This window comes from Monodon monoceros, unplaced genomic scaffold (assembly GCF_005190385.1).
Source record: "Monodon monoceros isolate NGI ecotype Baffin Bay Population unplaced genomic scaffold, NGI_Narwhal_1 Super_Scaffold_3, whole genome shotgun sequence".
Lineage (NCBI taxonomy): Eukaryota > Metazoa > Chordata > Mammalia > Artiodactyla > Monodontidae > Monodon > Monodon monoceros.
Genome location: NW_021703780.1, coordinates 71,322,939 through 71,338,555, shown reverse-complemented (window position 1 = coordinate 71,338,555; position 15,617 = coordinate 71,322,939). Strand labels below are relative to the sequence as shown.

At 37.9% G+C, this 15,617-nt stretch overlaps 1 protein-coding gene across 22 annotated transcripts in view; it reads right to left on the bottom strand.

Moving 5' to 3' along the window:
• The window catches only part of SLMAP (sarcolemma associated protein), a 149,790-nt gene that overhangs the window by 121,405 nt on the left and 12,768 nt on the right, over nucleotides 1-15,617 (bottom strand). The window contains exon 1 of one of the 22 annotated variants that reach the window (XM_029243670.1): nucleotides 8,338-8,531. The exons of the other annotated variants lie outside the window; for them this stretch is intronic. The gene's annotated coding sequence lies outside the window, so the exon portion shown is untranslated. Of the gene's footprint in view, nucleotides 1-8,337; nucleotides 8,532-15,617 lie in introns of those variants that run through there. 22 annotated transcript variants of the gene reach the window in all.

Genomic DNA, 15,617 nt, shown 5'->3' with positions numbered 1-15,617 from the left:
GAGACAGATAATAACAAGTTTGAACAGGAAGTAGAGACACTGAACCTTCATAAATTGCTGGTGAGAATATAAAATAGTACAGCCACTTTGGAAAACAGTTTGGCACTTCCTCTACACAAAAACTTGTACATATATGTTCACAGTGGCATTTTTCTTTTTCTTTTTTAAATATTTATTTATTTATTTATTTGGTTGCCTGGGGTCTTAGTTGCAGCAGGAGAGCTCCTTAGTTGTGGCACATGGGCTCCTTAGTTGCAGCCTGTGAACTCTTAGTTGTGGCACGTGAACTCTTAGTTGCGGCATGCATGTGGGATCTAGTTCCCTGACCAGGGATCGAACCTGGGCCCCCTGCATTGGGAGCGCAGAGTCTTATCCACTGCGCTACCAGGAAAGTCCCGGCATATTTTAATAGCCAAAAAATAGACATGACCCAAATATCCATCAGCTGATAAATGGATAAATGAAAAGTTATATATATCCCTACAAAGGAATATTATTTGGCAATAAAAAGGTATGAAGTACCAATACATGCTACAACGTGGACGAATCTCGAAAACTTGTGCTGAATGAAAGAAACCAGGCACAAGAGGTCACATGTTGTATGACTCCATTTATATGAAATTTCCAGACAGGTAAATCTATAGAGACAAAAAGTAGATTAGTGGTCACCAGAAGCTGGGAGAAGAGGAAATGGGGAGTGACTGCTAATGGGTACAGAGTTTCTTTTGGGGGCAACGAAAATATTCTGGAATTAAATGTGGTAATCACTGCACAATTCTGTGAATATACTAAAAACAACTGAAGTGTATCAAAAAACTAAAAATAAACTAAAGAATACGGTTAAGAAATTCATGATAAGGACATAAATTTTGAAATTAAGTGCTTAGAAGTGGTAATTTAAGACTGTAAGTAGGGCTTCCCTGGTGGCGCAGTGGTTAGGAATCCGCCTGCTAATGCAGGGGACACGGGTTCGAGCACTGGTCTGGGAAGATCCCACGTGCTGCGGAGCAACTAAGCCTGTGCGCCACAACTACCGAGCCTGTGCTCCAGAGCCCGCGATCCACAACTACTAAGCCTGCATGCCACAAGTACTGAAGCCCACGCACCTAGAGCCCATGCTCAGAAGCAAGAGAAGCCACCGCAGTGAGAAGCCTGTGCACCGCAACAAAGAGTAGCCCCCGCTCACCACAACTAGAGAAAGCCTGTGTGCAGCAACGAAGACCCAATGTGGCCAAAAAAAATTATTTATTTTTTTAAAAATGACTAAGTATATGAATTTAGAGAGAGAATGAGGCGTGGAATCTAAAGGATAAAGGTAAAGTCTTTATGGAAACCATAAACAATGGAAACAAAGATGGAAATGTCAAAACTGTCAAAAAAGTCAAAAAAATTAAGAACTAGGAAAGTATGTGTCATGCAAACAAAAGTTCGAAAAGTTCTATTAAAATTCACACTGAGGAAAATGGAAAAGTAAGTTTCAGAGTAGAGAGAAAACAAAAATAACAACCAAAACAAAATCATTCAATGACTCATCTAAAGAGATTCCCTGATGACTTTAAAAAAAAACAATCTAACTTAGTACATAAAAAACAAGGTTAAGAAAATACACATACAGTCTAAATTTATAAAATTGAAGGCGATATGGACAGACTTCACCAATTGTAGAGCACTAGCAATTTTGGGCAAAACTGAAATTTAACCAGAATACTTTGGATACATATTAACAATATTGCTTTTACACAGCAAATTTATAGGACAAGATGAACCGAACGATGTTGGATTCCCTGTCAGTAAATCAAGCACTCCCTTTTGTCCTAAATAGACTGAGGTGATGATGAAAAACGGATGACGGCACACTGCACTCCAGAATGTCAGCTCCATGGGGGCAGGGACTTTGTTTCGTTTAACTAGAACAATGCTTAGCACACAGGAAGAGCTCAATAATATTGGCTAAATGAATCAACAGCACTTTGAAATCTGTGTATATATTTTAGGAATTCCCATCTAGATTAGGGAATTCTTCACATCTAGAAACGGAATTTTAATGAAGAGCCAGAGATAATTGAGCTCTAAAACTAGAGCTTCAGGGAAGAAAAGAATTTTCCTTGAAATACCACACTGACTGGAGGCAGATAAGAAGCCTACATAACTTGCTTGTGCTGTTAAACGCTTAAACATAATCATAAATTTCTTTTATTTTTTACATTGCCAGCATAATGAAAAACATAAATGAGTCTGTACAATTCTAAAGAGTTAACTTTTTAAATGGTAAAAATAACTATAACGCTTAGAATTCATCATGGTCAAGTTGTAGGAACACACAATACACAAGATAAAATCCCCTAAAGACAAAGATATGATTTAAGTAAAATACAATAGATAAAGCCACTATCTAAGAGATCTAAGCAGAAAATATAAAACCTAACTGTTAAAATCTATTCAATACTAACTAAACTTAGAACGATGAACACAGAAAGAAAACAAAATCCTCCAGCTTAAAGGAATTCAATTCAGGATAATAGACAAGAAAAAACTACTAGACAGTGATAAACACCATAACAACGATAAGAACAATTTCTAACAATGCCTGATTCAGCTAATTTACTTATAAATTTACATGGAGGATCAAAAAAAGACACATCTTCAGATGGGAAAAGACACATACTATAATTTCACTCATATGTGGAATATAAAAAACAAAATAAATGAACAAACCAAACAAAAACAAACATGTAGATACAGAGAACAGAGTAGTGGTTACCAAAGAGGAAGGGGGGAGCGAAATGGATAAGGTCAACTGTATGCTGTATGGTGACAGATAGAAACTGAATTTTCGGTGGTGAGCACAATGTAGTATACACATAAGTAAAAATATAATGCTGTACACGCAAAATATATAATGTTATAAACCAAATTACCTCAATTGTTAAGAAGACACATCTTATTTTAAAACATTACATGTATAAGAAGTTTCTATACCTGTCACATAAATAGTAAAATCAATACCAACGAAACAAATGGTGTTTTTTAATAAAAATATCACTAAGAAGGTTGCATTTAAACATTTAATCAACAGTTATTACAAAATTTTGTTCTTTAAATCAAAGTACTCTATTGTTAGAATAATGACAAATATCATTAGTTAGTTCATTTCACCTCACCTCTCTTTTTAAAAAAGATACTTGTGGGCAACAGACATGCAATTAAAGCTGTAGTTCAAGTTCAAACAACTCCCTCTGAACACACTAAAAAGACAGCCCACTAAAACATCCTGTTATATTTCTCACATTTGAATACTGTCTTAGATTTACCTCTACTAAGAACCTTATTTGAATCTAAAATATCCAGCAAATTTTGGGACTTCCCTGGTGGTCCAGTGGTAAAGAATCCACCTTCCAATGCAGGGGACACGGGCTTGATCTCTGGTAGGGGAACTAAGATCCCACATGCCGCAGGGCAAGTAAGCCCGAGCGCCACAACTACTGAGCTCACGCACCTCAACTAGAGAGCCCGCATGCAGCAAACTACAGAGCCCAGGTTTTCTGGAACTGGCACGCCACAACTAGAGAAGAGAAAACTCGCACACCACAAGTAGAGAGAAGCCCATGCGCCGCAACAAAAGATCCCACAAGCTGCAATGAAGATCCCATGTGCCGCAACTAAGACCCAACGCAGTCAAAAAATTAAAAAATAAGAAAAAAAATTTTTAAATACCAAAAAAAAAAGAACAAGCAAATTTTGAGATGAAATGTTGTTTCGCTTTCCATTAATAAATAGGTATGTCTTTAAATAGATCAGTGTCAACTCTAAAGTTTAGTAAAGAACATAAATTGGTTCAAGTATGAGAGATTTCTATTACTAAAACTAATTTTAGAGTATTTAATCTGAGCAAACTTGATGCTATGTAAAAAAGCTTAAGCAATTTTTGGCACTTTCTGTTGATACAGGAGTTCACTTGATAGTTTTCCAAAAATTATGCTGCAAATACTGAACTTTTAAATAGTCATAAACTAGAAAATTAATCATACCTTAACTTTTTTTTTCATTCTCAAATTGTTTTTCAAGATCCTGAGATATTTACACTCTGTTTCAGGCATATTATCTTAGTAGCAAAGCCGGATTTACACTAAGGAAGTGACAGTGCAGATTTTGGGTTTTGACATGCATGCTTTACAATAGAAAACATTGTGCAAGTAAAAAAGTACTAATGTTGAGAACTACAACATATGCTAAATAAAATGGTACATTTTTTTAAAGTAAGACTGCTGCTATATACTTACACTGGGCCAAAATTCCTAAAAAGCCATTCCTCCAAAATCTCCTTCTTCCCCTACCCCCTGCTCAAAATAACTTTTTCCATCCTAGAACTCATAAAATGTATTTAAAATACATATTTCAGTACATCTTTATTATCTTTCCATTAATGGGTATCTCTCTGAAAATGAAAATATTTTATTTGACCCCTTTGCTCCAAAGCAACTTAATTATGTTTTTCCACTAAATTTATTTATTTATTTATTATTATTGGCTGCATTGGGTCTTCATTGCTACACATGGGCTTTCTCTAGTTGCGGAGAGCGGGGGCTACTCTTCATTGCGGTGCGCGGGCTTCTCATTGTGGTGGCTTCTATTGTTGCGGAGCACAGGCTCTAGGCACGTGGGCTTCGGTAGTTGTGGCTCGCGGGCTCTGGCGCACAGGCTCAGTAGTTGTGGCACGCGGGCTTAGCTGCTCCGAGGCATGTGGGATCTTCCTGGTCCAGGGCTCAAACCCATGTCCCCTGCACTGGCAGGCGGATTCTTAACCCCTGCGCCACCAGGGAAGTCCCGTTCATTTTAAATATAAATGTTTAAAATTCACTCTAAATTTAATGGAGGGCCTTAATCCATTGCCAGTGAGCTTCCATACCCACCACTCCACTGAATAGCCCTCAAGTCACTGATGAGACTACTACCTGACAAATCCAAGGACTGCTTTCAGCTCTTAAAAGGTGACACGAGTATTTTCTCAAAAACTCTTCCCTGCCTTGTACCTCACAAATCCAATCTTTCCTGGTCCTCCTACTTCTCTGGTTGTCCCTTCCAACTCTCTTTTCTTTTTCTTTCACAGCAGTTCAAATGTTGATCATCCCCAGGGTTCTTTCCTAGCTTCTACTTTTCTAGGATGTACAAACCTCCCTGGGCGTGTATTTCCTACAGCCTTCACTATATCGGGTAGTGACTCCCAAATCTGTCTCACTCCATCCAGATGATTTGGTTGCACTCTGGGAATTTATCTCTAACTGATCTTACTACTATATCACTCTACTGGGTCTCCTTGCCTCTGAGCACAATTCCAATGTCTTTCATACTGTCACTAAGACTGCTGCTCTAAAAACAAAGTTTTAACCGTGTAATTCTATTACTTAAAATCTTTTGGCACCCCTCACCACTTGTCCTAAAGGAAAAAGGAGCATGACATTAAAATCCCTCACAGCCTCGTCCTGAACTGTCTTTTCTGCCTCATCTTCTATTCCTCACCTAAATGATATCACACAAAATCAGTTTCTCAAACAAGCCAACTATTTTTATTCCTATCAGTACCAATAAAACTATCACTCATGCTGCCTAAAATGTACTTCCCCCTCATTTGCATGCTAAAACCTGCTCTCCTTTTAAGATTTGTTTCAGATATCACCTCTGGAGAAGCCATTCCCTCCTTCATTGCCTTCTCAATTGGTCATTCCATCCTCAACATTTCTACTGCAGTCCATGTGAATAGTATCTCTAAGCAATTATTTCACTGAATTGTAATTTTTTGTAGACATGTCCACTTACACAGAATCCCTAAAAACAGGGGTTATATCTTTTCACCCCTTTATCCCTGTCAGCTAGCAAACATGCCATAGTAGATGCTTAATAAAAAGATGTTAAATAAGCAAATGTTATGTAATTATGTCGCTCTCTATTTTAAATACTCTGATGTTTTACAGATGGCCAACAGGCACATGACAAGATGCTCAACATCACTAATCATCAGAGAAACACAAATCAAAACCACAATGAGATATCACTTCATACCCGTCAGAACAGCTATCTTCAAAAAGACCACAAATAGGGCTTCCCTGGTGGCGCAGTGGTTGAGAGTCCACCTGCCGATGCAGGGGACACGGGTTCGTGCCCCGGTCTGGGAAGATCCCACATGCCGTGGAGTGGCTGGGCCGTGAGCCATGGCCACTGAGCCTGCGCTCCGCAACGGGAGAGGCCACAACAGTAAGAGGCTCGCAGACCGCAAAACAAACAAACAAAAAAAGACCACAAATAATAAATGTGGCAAGGATGCGGAGAAAAGGGAAACCTTGTATACTGTTGGTGGGAATGTAAATTGGTGGTCACTATGTAAAACAGTATGGAGGTTCCTCAAAAAACTAAAAATAGAACTACCATATGATCCAGCAATTCCACTCCTGGGTATATAGCCAAAGAAAATGAAAACACTAAATCAAAAAGATACTTGCACCCCAACGTTCACAACAGCATTATTTATAATAGCCAAAATATGGAAGCAACCTAAGTGTCCATAAAAAGACACACACACACACACACACACACACACACACACCGGAACACCACTCAGTCATAAAAAAGAATGAAAAATTTTCCATTTGCAACAACATGAATGGACCTAGAGGTTACTACACTTACAGAAATAAGTCAAAGAAAGACAAATACTATATGTTATCACTTACATGTGGAATCTAAAAAATAAAACAAGCCAATTAATATAACAAACAGAAACAGACTCACAGATATACAGAACTAATGGTTACCAATGGGAAAGGTGAGGGGAGAAGGGCAAAATTGGGGTAGAGGATTAAGAGGTACAAACTATCAATATTACATATAAAATAAATAAGCTTCAAGGACATTGTACAGCACAGGAAATATAGCCAATATTTTATAATAACTTTGAGTAGAGTTTAATCTATAAAGAATTTGAATCAATATATCATACACCTGAAACTAACATAAAACTGTAAATCAACTATATCTCAATAATAAATAAATACTCTAATGTTTGACCCTATGAACTAATATATCCCAGTGTTTTATTTTAAAATATGATCAATACAGATTCAGTCCATGACAAGGCAGATAAACTGGCAAGATAAAGTTGATGAATAGATGTCTGGGAAAAAAACATCACTTATGACTAAACCCCATAACTCAATGTCAGAGTTATTCACAAAAGATACTAAGTACTGTATCAACGATATAGACTTCTCTCATAAAAAGAAGATTGCTACTTCAAATTATAATTTCTTTAGGCCTTAATTTTCTCTTCTCTGAGAGAAATACAAACCATTTACCTTATGGATATTAGACTACTCATAAAAGACTAGAAAACTTTATTTTTGCTAAAATGCATTCTTTTTTTTTTTTTAAATGCATTCTTCTTTGACAGCTCCCAAGGCTGTATAATTTTCACTGAGTTGGGAAGTAAGCTGAGTGTAGCAGAACGGATGACAGTACTCAATTATTCCACTGATTTTTCCTAAATGAATATTAATTACACTTCCCTGCCCAATTATGTCATGTTTGGCCATATAACTTGCTTTGGCCAATGAAATGTGAGTGGAAGTGACATGTACCACTTCTGGGCAGAAACTTTAACTGTAATTCCATGGCTCTGAATAGCTCTTCGCCTTCTAATACCTACTACCAGAACATGTTGTCCCAGACAGAAGTTGCTCCTTCAGCCTGAATTCCAGAAAGGAGAACAACTGTGGATGGAGCTGCCATCTACCTAAGTATTTAACATGAGCAAGAAATAAATCTTTGTTGTTATAAGGCACTGAGCTCTTTGGGTTGTTTATTACCACAGTATAACTAGCATAAACTAATCAACACACTGAATCAGTTGTTCTTCCTCTATAATATCATAATACACAGGCATATGACACTATAAAATATTATACTAAAGGTTTTTTATTGTCTTATGCAAATAGACTTATGATTTTAAGAGGGCAGACACTTCTTTTTTCATCTCTAGCACCTGGTAGTAGAAGACTGATAAATTTGACTGATAGTTTGCTGAAAGAACTATGTAAGTACCCATTATGTATTTTCCAACAAATGAAGTTACATAGTTACTGAAAATTTTTAAAATGTAATACAAAAATAACTTATATTGTTTAAAAAAAAAGCTGAAGAAATCAAAATACCTTATACTGTAAAGAAAAGTTGAAGAGATCTGATGACCATCTATTTTACCTGATCTTAGGTAAAATATCTTAACATTATTCTAAAAGGTTTCCCCAATATATTTATCAAAGATTTCAATAACACCATTTTACTTACAACATATTCACTTGATAACCAGAAAGGAAAGAAGTGTGGGAGCAGATGTCCAAGCTGATGCACTGTAAAGTTCACATGCTTCCTTATCGGTTCATATTTACAAATGTTTAGTTATTGTTCCTAAACAGTTCCTATAGGAATGGCTGACCTAGAAAACTGACAAATAACAACTCAGATGAACCAACACATAAAAATGCATAATTCAGTAATTTAAAAACTGCTAATCTAAAAAGTCACTTAGCACTGGGATAAAAAAACATATAACCTCTAATGGTATTAGTAAATTAGGTCATTAAGAAAAGGTTATGTCCAATACCACATGATATCACTTATATGAGGAATCTAAAACATGACACAAATGAACCTATCTACAAGTAGAAACAGACTTACAGACATAGAGAACAGCCTTGTGGTTGCCGAGGGGGAGCTGGTGGATTGTGAGTTTGGGGTTAGTAGATACAAACTATTATATATAGAATGGATAAACAACAAGGTCCTACTGTTTAGCAAAGGGAGCTATTTCAATACCCTGTGATAAACCATAATGGAAAAGAATGAATATATGCAGAACTGAATCACTTTTCTGTACAACAGAAACTAACATAACAGGAACTTCCCTGGTGGCACAGTAGTTAAGAATCCGTCTGCCAAAGCAGGGGACACGGGTTCGAGCCCTAGTCCGGGAAGATCCCACATGCTGCAGAGGAACTATGCCCATGAGCCACAACTATTGAGCCTGAGCTCTAGAGCCTGAACGCCACAACTACTGAAGCCTGCGTGCCTAGAGCCTGTGCTTCACAACAAGAAGCCTGTGCACCACAATGAAGAGTAGCCCCGCTTGCTGCAACTAGAGAAAGCCTGTGCATAACAATGAAGACCCAACGCAGCCAAAAATAAATAAATAAATAAGTAAACAGATAAATAAATTTTTTAATTAAAAAAAAGGAAAAAAGGAACACTTTGGCCATCTAAACACTAACTTTTCCTTTTTCTTTTTTGCGGTACGCGGGCCTCTCACTGTTGTGGCCTCTCCCGTCGCGGAGCACAGGCTCCGGACGCGCAGGCTAGGTGGCCATGGCTCACAGGCCCAGCCGCTCCGCGGCATGTGGTATCTTCCCAGACCGGGGCACGAACCCGTGTCCCCTGCATCGGCAGACGGACTCTCAACCACTGCGCCACCAGGGAAGCCCTAACTTTTTCTAGTTTTTAAGTTAAATGATGTCAGAAAGCTCAAAGTCACAGTACCAAAGCAGTTTATAAATTATAAAACTGTTTAAATATAAGGTTGTATTATTTTAAAAAGCCTCCTCATTATAAGGAAGGTTCTGCCTATAAATGTACAACATCCAAAAGAGGCAGAAGATAATCAAAGAACTAACACTGGAAAAGGGGAGATTCTGGAAAGACTTTGAGAATCTAATTGAAAAAGTCCTCTTTGAACTTAAACCCTTATTAATTAATGGTATAGTGTTCCCAAAATTTCTACTATTTCAAGAGATTATAAAACCAAATCTCCTGGAAATGGAAGTATCCTATAGCCAACAAATAAATAAAAGGACATAAATCTGAATCTACCTAAGAGAGCCATAGTAAACATATTTTCTTTTTAAATGAATAAATTGATGTTGATTTATTTAGAATAGGTGGTATAGTTGCACAGTTTCAAAAGAACTAAAAAGGTATATACGCTGAAAAGTCTTCCTGCCACCTTATCTCAGATCAACTCAGTTTTCATCCCCGAACCCACTCTCAGGTAACCACAGTTACTAATTCCCTTGTATCCTTCCAGATCTCTTTATGCATAAGCAAATAAACAACAAATATAGATTCTTATTTTCCCTCCTTTGCATAAAAGCTAGATTACTATATACATTGTTCTGTGCCTCATCTATCATGTTGTTTTGTTACCTGACGATACATATCGTGGAGAATTCTCCGTATCAGTACAAAGACAGATTCCTCATTCTTTTTATAGACTTCACAATGAAGCAGAATCTCAAAAAGTCAGCCTTACTTTATAACTCATCTTATAATGCCCTTGTGATCATCTCAACAAAGACAAATATGTAATGTTGCTGCAATAAAAAATATTTAGAATTTTAAAAATCTTATCTGATATTTTTATTATAAAGAATTTATTAAAGTATGGAACACCTATAGATAAGTGAACAAATAAAAAGTGTATAAGCCTGATGAATCACCACTAAGCCAACACACTCGTGATTTTTTAATATTTCATAATCTATTAGTATCTAGGAAATATGTTAGAGAAAATTAAAAGTGTTGACTTCCTACACTTCCATTTGGGACACAGTTTGGGGGCTTATGTTTCTTATATTCCATTTCACATAGCTTGATCTTTGTTATTTTTCTTTCAAAATTTTAATTAAGTAGTTCGTACATACAAAAATAAACACAAACATATGAATAACAACTAAAAAATAATAAAAGAAGTATTCATGTACCTAACACCTATCTTGAGAACCCCCTCCCTACCCCTCCCATGAGGCAAGCTGTACGCTTAAGGGTTAAGAGTACAGACTCTAGAGCCAGACTGCCTGAGTTTGATTATAAGGTTTACCACTTATTAGCATTATGATTTGGGGAAGTTAAAGTTTTCTGCACTCTTATTTATAAGCTCCTATACTAATAAATGAGAATAATAATAGTGCCTGCTTCACAGCAGGTACTCATTTAATTATGAGAATTAAATAAGTATATATTCGTAAAGTATTTAACACTTTCCAGCATATATTACGTAAAATTTAGCTATTTTTGTATTCACTCTCTGCCACCCTCACAAGGAAATATGCTTACCACTCTATTACTATATATGTAGTAAAATGGATGTATGGATGAGAATTGTGATTTTTAAATTTTATACTAACTGGCTACAGAGTCTAAGTATTCCTTTGCAACTTGCTTTTTTCATTCAAAATTTCTGAGATTTATCTACATTGATACATACGGCTATTGTTCATTCATGTTCATTCCTGTACAGTATTCTATGGTGTAAATTAAAAGAAGTATCTACATATTTCTGTCAATAGACATCTGGATTAATTCCAGTTTTTGCTATTATGAAAAATGCTACTACTAACATGCTTGAATATGTCTCCTGATACAGATTTGTAAAAAAGTTTTTCTAGAGTATATATCTAGGTGAAGAACTGCTGGGTCACTAGGTATATACAAGTTTAACATTATAACAATGTCAAATTGTTTATCAAAATGGTTATATTATAGCATCACATGCTTCATTAGGAAAGAAGCAGCATTAAATCAATGATCTAAGTCTCCAATTTAAGAAACTAAAAAACAGAAGAGGAAATTAAACCCGAAGAAGGCAGAAAAATGGATATAATAAAGGACAGAAATCCATGGAACAGATAACAGAAAAAAATAAAGAAAAATCTATTTAAAATAACTGATTCTTTAAGAAGATCAGTAAAGTTGATAACTCTCTAGCCAAAAAGATAAAGAAAAAAAGAGAAAAGATACAAATTATCAGTATTGGGAACAAGAGAGGTAAGTAACATCACCACTGATTCTATAGATATTAAAAGGATAATAAGGTAATGTTATAATTTTATGCCAATAAATCTAACAAATAAGATGAAACAGAGAAATTTCTTGAAAGACAAAAACTACCAAAGTTAATGCGAGAAGAAACAGACCTGAAAAGCCACATAGCTAACAGAGAAATTAAGCTTATAGTTTAAAACATTCCACACACACACTCAAAAAGACACAAACAGATCTAGATGACTTCACTGATGAACTCTAACAAGCATTTAAGACTAATCTTTCATGAAGAAAGAAGCAAAAAGCCTGAACAAAATATAAGCCAATCAACCAGCAATGTATAAAAGGATAATACAGTACAATGAAGTGGATTCTATCCCAGTAACGCAAAGTTGGTTTAACATTCAAAACTCAATGTAACTGATCATATCAACAATAGAGTATGAGAGTTCCCAGTGCTCTACAGTGTCACCCACACTTGATGCTATCTTTTTTTAAATATGTATTTATTTGGCTGTGCTGGGTCTTAGCTGCGGCACACGGGATCTTCTTTGCGGCACGCAGGATCTTTAGTCGCGGCATGCGGGATCTTTAGTTGCAGCACGTGGGGTCTAGTTCCCTGACCAGGGATCAAACCCAGACCTCCTGCATTGGGAGTGCAGAGTCTTAGCCACTGGACCACCAGGGAAGTCCCAATACTGTCCAACTTTTAAAATGAGTATAGGGACTTCCTGGTGGCGCAGTGGTTAAGAATCCACCTGCCAATGTAAAGGACATGCATTCGATCCCTGGTCCAGGAAGATCCCACCTGCCACAGAGCAACTAAGCCCGTGTGCCACAACTACTGAGCCTGTGCTCTAGAGCCCACATGCCATAACTACTGAAGCCCATGTGCCTGGAGCCCGTACTCCTCAACAAGAGAAGTCACCACAATGAGAAGCCCGTGCACTGCAACAAAGAGTAGCCCCTGTTCGCCGCAAGTAGAGAAAGCCTGCACACAGCAACAAAGACCCAACACAGCCAAAAATAAATAAATTTATAAAAATAAAATAAAATGAGTATAAATGGTATCTCGAGGTTTCCGTTTACAGTTCCCTAGTTACGCTGATCTTATTATCCATTCTTTCTTCCTCTTCTGTGAAATTCTTATTTGTCTCTTTTGACCATTGTTTCTGTTGGGTTGTATTCCTTATTAATTTGGACAAGTTCTTTCTATATTCTGGATACCAATATTTTACAAGTGTATGTACCATAACTATCTTCTGTTAGTTGTTTTTCTTCATTTTTTTCATTCTATTTTAACGAACAAAATTAATTTTAATGTATTTGAATTTATCAATATTTTACTTCAATGTGTTCTTTTTGTGAATTATTTATGGTATCCTTCCGTACACCAAGGGCATAAAGATAGTCTATATTCTCTAACAAGACACTTAAGAAAAAAAAAAAAAAAAAAAAGACAAATTTTTTTTTTTGGCTGTGAGGGGTCTTAGTTGCAGCAAGCAGGATGTTTGTTGAGTCATATGGGATCTTTCGTTGCAGCGTGCAGGCTTCTCTCTCGTTGTGGCATGCAGGTTTCTCTCTAGTTGTGGTACATGGACTTCTCTCTAGCAGGCTTCTCTCTAGTTGTGGCGCATGGGCTTCTCTAGCAGGCATTTCTTTAGTTGTGGAGCATAGGGTCCACATCGTGTGGGCTCTGTAGTTTGTGGCACACGGGCTCTCTTGTTGAGGCACGCAAGCTCAGTAGTAGTGGTGCACAGGCTTAGTTGCCCTGTGGCACGTGGGATCTTAGTTCTCCGACCAAGGATATAACCCACATTCCCTGTGTTGGAAGGCAGATTCTTTACCACTGGACCACCAGGGAAGTAAAATTTCTTTCTTTTTTTGGCTGCACTGGGTCTTCACTGCTGCAAGTGGACTTTCTCTAGTTGAAGCGGCCAGGGGCTACTCTTCGTTGCAGTGCACAGGCTTCTCATTGAGGTGCTTTCTCTTGTTGCAGAGCACAGGCTCTAGGCGCACAGGTTTCAGTAGTTGCAGCTCATGGGCTCAGTAGTTGTTGCACATGGGCCCTAGAGTGCATGAGCTTCAGTAGTTGTGGCGCATGGGCTCAGTAGTTGCAGTGTGCGGGCTCTAGGGTGCATGGGCTTCAGTAGTTTTGGCACGCAGGCTCAGTAGTTGTGGCTTGTGGGATCTAGAGCACAGGCTCAGTAGTTGTGGCACAGGGGCTTAGTTGCTCCGCAGCACGTGGGATCTTCCCGGACCAGGGCTCGAACCTGTGTCCCCTGCATTGGCAGGTGGATTCTTAACCACTGCGCCACCAGGGAAGCCCCCTGAAATGGTATTTAAATAAGTTTATTCCAGAACTTAAAGTGACTGACAAAAAAAGTCTACCTTAAAATGAGGCACACAAATGCAATCTTTTAACATGCCAAGAGAGAAACCATCTTGAAAATAAGAAATCATACTTTGGAAACTTCGAATTTTGTCTACTCACTATGAATCAAATCCTCACCACTTTCCAATCACTTTATTATAAAGTCAGCTTATTAAAGCAGATGGGTGTTTCATAACCCACTACAGAACATACCGTTTTAGTTAGTAGGGTTATTTGGCTGGGTTAAGGGGAGGCACGGCTTTCCCCTAAACTACAAATCCAAGATTCTTAATCCCAGGGCTTGGAACTTGGTTCCCTAAAGATTTCTGCCCTATTGCCCCACCTCCACAGCCTTCCTGTAATGGAACCTGACAAGTTCACCTCTGTCATTTAACCTAAACTACCTGCTCAATCCAGTAGTAGAGCGCCTTAACACACAGCTGCCTCCAGATTATCCCTCTGGCTTTACGCCTTTTCATGCAGACCTTTATACACCAAAGGCACCTGTTATTTTCTTTTTTTTTTTTTTTGCAGTACGCGGGCCTCTCACTGTTGTGGCCTCTCCCGCTGCGGAGCACAGGCTCCGGACGTGCAGGCTCAGCGGCCATGGCTCACAGGCCTAGCTTCTCCGCAGCATGTGGTATCTTCCCAGACCGGGGCACGAACCCGTGTCCCCTGCACCGGCAGGCGGACTCTCAACCACTGCGGCACCAGGGAAGACCGACACCTGTTATTTTCTATCCTAAATCTTCAGGGTCCAATTCAAGCCTTCTCCACCTTAATCACATAGAGCTCTTAATTCCATTTAGAACTTAATTCTTCCCTAGCTGTTTATGAGGCTAGGTCTGGCTTCCCAATTAAACTATAAGCTCCTCAAAGACTGAAGTGATATCTTAATACTTTCATTATGCCCCATGTTGCCTAATATAGCATATACACTCTTACATGTTTCCTGATTGATTAACTAGATTCTCATCATATAACTTACTCAACTCCTTTAACTCCATATCTTCAAGTAAGGTAAGCCAAGTATGCTAATGATTTTTATTCCTTTTAACAGGGAAAGCATACAAACTTGGCAGTACTGGACAATGGATATTAATCAGAAGACTATTTGAACTGCTTTTACTCACAACACTTCAGATACCAAATGTGTGGCTGTCTTTTCTAACACTACTCCTCCAATTTTCTGAGACAAGCCGAGTGTCCTAAAATTCAATTCAACTCTGACACTATCTACCCGGAGTTAATGTCAGACCCCAAAGATAAAGGGCTCAGTCCCACAAGACTGCCCCCACTTCTACTGCCAGTCAAAAGTCCCAGGTTGTCACCGATACTTGCAACACGGATACAATTTAGGAATGGTCAAATGAAAGAATTG